At 43.2% G+C, this 6,455-nt stretch overlaps 1 pseudogene across 1 annotated transcript; it reads left to right on the top strand.

Moving 5' to 3' along the window:
• Positions 1-332: 332 nt before the first annotated feature.
• LOC311355419 lies at positions 333-1,297 on the top strand (annotated as a pseudogene). The gene is made up of 2 exons: positions 333-942; positions 1,293-1,297. The product of its transcript is annotated as an uncharacterized misc_RNA (transcript).
• Positions 1,298-6,455: the final 5,158 nt, after the last annotated feature.

Consider the following 6,455-nt stretch of genomic DNA (forward strand, 5'->3'; position numbering starts at 1 on the left):
TCAACCTGCCATATATATTTATCTGTATTTATTTATATATATATATATTTATCTTGAGGATGTCAAGCTATACAACCGTACATAAAGACGATTTGGTGTAGTTTGTTCTAAGGCTTGCGCCTAAGCTTGTATTGAATAGTTCAAGTTCAAAGTTTGCGAAGCCTTTGTTTAGATGCCAGAATATATATATATATATACATATATATATATTGTAATTGTCAGAATGCAGCACATTCTATTTTAATACACATTTTACTTTCCAATCTTTGTCAGATGGGGTAAAGAGAATGAGGATAGAGCACGGGGAAGCTTTGTTATGATGCTATGAGGCTATGATGAAAGACCACCACGAAGACTTCCAGGTGAGTGCGTCAGGGTTCATCATCAACCCAGAACTCTGTTGGATTGGGGCATCCCCTGATGGTATGATTGCCTGCACTTGCCATGGAGACAGCGTTTTAGAAATAAAATGCCCCTTCAAATCCAGGAACTGCTCCCTCATGGAAAGCTGCAGGGATTCTTCGTTTTGTCTTGGCCTAGGAGAAGATGGGGTAATGGCACTGAGACAAAACCACAAGTATATGTATCAAGTGCAGGCCCAAATGGACATTGCAGAGGTGGGTTACTATTACTTCATGGTTTGGACACCAAAGGAAATGATCACTCAGAAAATTCCATATGATCCCATCCTCTTCCATGATGCTTACGTCATAGTTGAGAATTTCATCAAGACTGGAGTGCTACCTGAGCTGCTGGGGAATTGGTATACACCACACTTTACTTCCAGAGACACTGCAGTCACAAATCAGCCACCTGAAGTGGAATGCTACTGCGGTCAACCTGCAGCAACAGATGACATCATTTGCACATCTGGAAACTGTAGGTGAAAGCACTTTCACAAGAACTGCCTTAAGCTGACTAGGGTACCTAAGACATGGAAAAGTATGGAGAGCAGAAAACGTTTAGTACTATTTTTTTAAGCAAATGTATAATTGCCATGAGAATGTATAATAAAGACATCACAGTGTAATGTAATTGAATGTATACGATTTTATTTCCAAACTCATTGGTTGATCTCTCCATTTTGTGATGTTTTCCCCTTGAATATTCAAGTCCATTTGGATGCAGCTGTTGTTATCCTCTAGTGAAAGCAGGTATTTTGAGTTGAGCACTGTACAATCCCACTGCATCTGCTACTGTGAACCCTCGATCTGCCAAATCACCAAGTAATAGATTTTCCAGGTATTTGCTGTTCTCTGTGATATACCTGTCACTTCCTCGTCCTCCCCAAGCATAAGACACAAACTATATGACTCCCTGTGGAGTTATTGATATCAAGAACTTGGCAGTATTGTGATGTTTATATTGGGAATATATTTGTGCACAGGCTCTTGGTTTTTAGGTCGCTCAATGAAAATTTTAAATTTTATGGATTCTATTATGGATGTACAATTTCTGTAATTACTATTTTTGAAACACATGGGTAAACTAATTAGACTCTCTTCCTTACTGGGCCACCGTATTAATATAGACAATCTATCATGCAAGTCATTTAATGTACTGTTAAAAATTTGGCTCCTTGAGGGATTCTTCACACGCAAAGCTGCCGGCCCAGACAGTCTCACCATCCTGCCTTAAGGCCTGTGCTTCACAGTTAGCACCAGTATACACACGGATATTTAACAGATCCCTGGAGCTGTGTGAAGTCCCCTAATGCTTCAAAAGCTCCACCATCATCCCTGTCCCCAAGAAACCCACCATCACTGGACTAAACGACTACAGACTCGTGGCACTGACTTCAGTGGCTATGAAGTGTTTTGAACGTCTGGTGCTGGCCCATCTGAAATCCATCACCGATCCCCTGCTGGACCCACTGCAATTTGCCTACAGGGCAAACAGGTCAGTGGATGATGCAGTGAACATGGGGCTGCACTACATTCTGCAACACCTGGATCAGAATAGGACCTATGCAAGGATCCTGTTTGTGGACTTCAGCTCTGCGTTCAACACTATCATCCCTGGAATCCTCACCGCCAAACTCTCCCTCCTTTCTGTTCCCCCTGCCATCTGTCAGTGGATCACCAGCTTCCTGACTGATAGGAGCCAACATGTGAGGTTGGGAGCCATCACATCGGATACAAGGACTGTCAGCACTGGTGCTCCACAAGGGTGTGTCCTGTCCCCTCTTGACCGGGTGTCAAGCTCCTAAAGTTCGCAGACGACACCACTGTCATTGGTCTTATCCAGGACTGTGACGAGTCTGCTTACAGACTGGAGGTTGAGCGGCTGGTATCCTGGTGCAGCCAGTACAACTTGGAGCTTAACACTCTAAAGACTGTGGAGATGATAGTGGACTTCAGGAAACACCCCCCAGCACCGCCCCCCCCTCACAATAGCAAACAGTCTGGTGTCCAGAGTGGACTCATTCAAGTTCCTGGGAGTCATCATTTCCCAGGATCTGAAGTGGGAACACAACTTCAGAGCCATACTCAAAAAAGCCCAGCAGAGGATGTACTTTCTAAGGCAGCTGAAGAAACATGGCCTACCACAGGAGCTTATGGCCATCTTCTACACAGCGGTCATTGAATCCATCCTCTGCACCTCCATCTCAGTCTGGTTCGGTGCGGCCACAAAGAAAGACATGAACAGACTCCAGCGCACCATCAGATCAGCTGAGAAGATCATTGGAATCCCCCTGCCCTCCCTTCAGGACTTGTACCTTGCAAGAACCAAAAAGCGGGCCGGGAATATTATCAGTGACCCCACTCACCCCAGGCACCATCTCTTTGAACTCCTCCCCTCTGGCAGACGCTACAGATCACTGTATGCCAATACATCCAGACACAAACACAGCTTCTTCCTGAGGGTCAAAATCAATTTTTTACATTTGGACCGTTAACATTTTTTCCCATTCAAATAAACAAGAATTAACAGACGGAACTAATGTTGGTTCTGTAGCACTATTAGGTTTTTTTTATTATTATTAATCATGTACAAAAAAACAATATACACAATACACAAGCATAAATATTAATATATATGCATACAACACAAACACTGATCACTGTTAAAGTTGTTTTTTTTTGCGTTTAAGATATTAAGTGATTTCTTGCAGATGATCCATGGCTGCCTTTGTGAATGTCGGCACACATCGAATAATCCATTATTCGTTCATACCACCCACTGATTATTCGACCATGAAAAATTTGAGTTATTCACATCCCTAATACCTACCTGCTACTTGTGCTGTGTCCCATGGCACACAGCCTATATCTTCCCTATGTGGAACATTTTTATATTGTGCGCATATGTATGTGTATGTTTGTTTGTATGTCTATTGTCTACTGTCTGAGAGTGTCCACCCTACCAGTCAAATTCATTGTATGTGTGCATACTTGGCCAATAAAGCAGATTCTGATTCTGATTTAATGTAATGTTAAAAATTCGGCTCCTTGAGGGATTCTGACACAAAAGCGAAGGCAACCATCAATTTGGCATAAGATGGAAGGTCAGTTAAGTCCTGCACCATGTCATCATTGTCCTTGAAGCTTTCCTGACTGAAGGATAGCTTGCTCACCATTTCCCTGAGATGATACACATCTAACCTCGGTGCATTACAGTCTTCTGTCAGTCTTCTCACTGTTGTTTGGCAGGCTTCATTAGAGCACGCTACACTGCTCTCAGCATACACAGTGTCTTGTTGACAGTAACTGTGATCAGCAGTCTGATCTCTATCCTCCTGAGCCGAGATATCTCCATCGTCATCAATCTGACTGCTGTTCACTTTTATTTTTATAAAAGTTTATTTATTTTTCTTTGCCGTTGCTCAATTGTAAGATAAGAAAATGGGCCTATAGTCTGGGTTTAAAGGATTCTCGCTCTTCTGACCTACAGTGGTAGAATGAGATATAATGACACATTAATGAACGGACATTAGCTCTACCAGAAATAAGTAAAGTCATGCTGCTATCCATTTGGCCTTTTGTGCTGGTATGCCGACCTGCTCAAGGAGAACGTGACGTAACTTCCTGCCGCTTACCACCTTAAAAGTGTTCCAGTAGTCTTTTGTGTGTGACGAGTTATAGAATAATGGACGCCTGGAGGTGGCAGCAGTAGTAGCAGGCTAGTCATTGTTGTTAGCAACATTAGCAAACCAGCTTGAAAACAAAACTTTACATTGTATTGCATGCACAGCAAGACCGTGGAATGCATATATTGGTGACTGGATTAAAGCAGCAATGTAATTAAGTGTGTAAGAGCATTATTCATTGACATTAAAGACACCAACGTGGAACAAGGAAAGAAAATAGATCTCAACTAATGTTAACTACGGGCACAGCCATCTTCGTTCGTCGAGTGTCACGGGAATCTTTCACTACTCTGTGTACTCATCAGAAGCCCCAGTGGGAGCTTGATATCCCTAAAGAAAAGGAGGAGTGCCTCAATGCCGCAATGTGTCAATGCCGCAAGAAAGCTGGGAGATCTGACTGGGATGGTGGGCGTACCATACAAATGGATAGCACCATCAATCTACTACTGGTGCTAATTTCCATCCCTGCTAGCTAGGTTAACTAACAGTTCAGAGTCAACTTACCCGAGATAAAATGCTTATTGCACAGCCTGGAGTTTTCTGTCGGCGTCCAGTGATCGCTTATAATTGCAGCTATCCACTTCTGTCTCCTTTCTGTGTTCTTGGGAATGTTATAAAATGCAGTGGTGGGCAGTAACGAAGTACAAGTAATTTGTTACCGTACTTAAGTAACTTTTTAGCGTATCTGATTGTGTTTCAGCAACTCCAGATATGAGGGGTTTCTATCTTCAATTATTTATGCTGGTGGGCTGTGGAGCAACAAAAGGACGAGGCTCATCATTGAGCCTCAATGTTTGCAGACCCTTCTGTCCGTGAGCTAAATGTTACGGCCGTGGCTGTAACCAGCAGATGTTCAGCTCTGTCTCCCCCTCTTGGGCAAGATGATCCCTCGTTTTCCCCAGCTCTACACCTGCCGGACTTGCACACCTGTGTCATCCATCTTCAGTCATTTCATCCCTGCTCTACTTAAACCCCGGTTCTTCAGCCACTCATCACCAGATCGTTGTTTCAACTACAGTGGTAGATACCAGTCTCGGCGCTAGTGAATGTTTTTGGATAACAAAATACCTTTTGTGTTTTTTCCATGTTAAATCTCTGTGTTCTCCTTGCCCCAGGATCACCAACCCCGTACCTGCCTGCCATCCACCCGTGTGCTCATCTGCCTGCCTACCTGCCTGTGCTCATCTGCCTGCCTACCTGCCTGGAATCCATCCTTGCCTGTCCATCTCCTGTTGTTCCCCTGATTTAATTCAACATCCGTTGTCTACGCTTGGGTTCCTCTCATTCGATCATAACACTAAAGGCTGTCCATTGCGTACCTTCACAAACTACCGGAGTTGGGCTTGACTGATGCCTGCAGCAAGCCTCTGAAAAAGAAGAGCATCTTACTGATTAAGCTCCACCTACCAAGGAAACATGGCGCCCCGAGGGCCCTGGACCCTGGGCAGGCAAAAGCTTCCAGAGAGGCACGTGTCGTGGTCCAATTTGGGAACCAGGCCAGGCCAAACATTAACCTCAACAAACTATGGAACCAAGGTTTATAACCACGTACTTGGCATCCTGACACACCTGATCCTTTACAAAGTGGACCTCAATATATCTGGTGGGTAGTAGTTAGTCGCTTAGTTACGTCAAAGGCATTTATCAAGGAAAAAGGTATTTCATTTTTTAGTCAGTTCTATTTGACATTTCCAAAGATCTTTAGGAAATATGTCAATGGGCTCAAAGATAAGGCGGCCACAAGATTTGTCCGCAGAGTCAAGAGAATGTGAACCGTGCTGTGTAAATTAAGTCAATGATTTATCTCAGATTCTTATGCCCATATTTTTCTATTGATTTTCTGTATCACATGATGTGAAATAAAATGGAATGAGGAACATTAGAGCAAAGGTTCACATTTAATGTAACTGAAGAAAGCTGTGTGCAGGAGCTGTAGGTTTCTGCACGTGCCTCATGTAGAGGAAATTCCAAACAACGCCATACATGGAAATTTAGTGGGCTTCTTCCTGCACTGAAGGCCAGAAACCCAAGGCCGGTTATTCAAAGGTAGACACTGGACATACCGGACACTGTGTGTCAGACTTTCTCCTACAATGGCACTTGTGCAGAAGTTTAAAGAGGATCATTATGTCAGACAGCTGATTTTACTGATTTACACATACTACAGTATCTGATGCATACATGTGATCATTTGTGATCAACAAGAAATGACCTAGCTTGATTCATTAGTCATTATAGATCCCACCTCCACTGATGAGCCTGCTGTCGGCAAATCCACAAATTCAAGAGTTTCATTCTACTAGCATATTGTTAAATACTATTTCCAGCTGTTTAATTCCTTCTGTCTTCTCATGATGCCCTGTAA

The sequence above is a fragment of the Micromesistius poutassou genome (genome assembly GCF_964030765.1).
Source record: "Micromesistius poutassou genome assembly, chromosome: 11".
In the NCBI taxonomy this organism is placed as follows: Eukaryota; Metazoa; Chordata; class Actinopteri; order Gadiformes; family Gadidae; genus Micromesistius; species Micromesistius poutassou.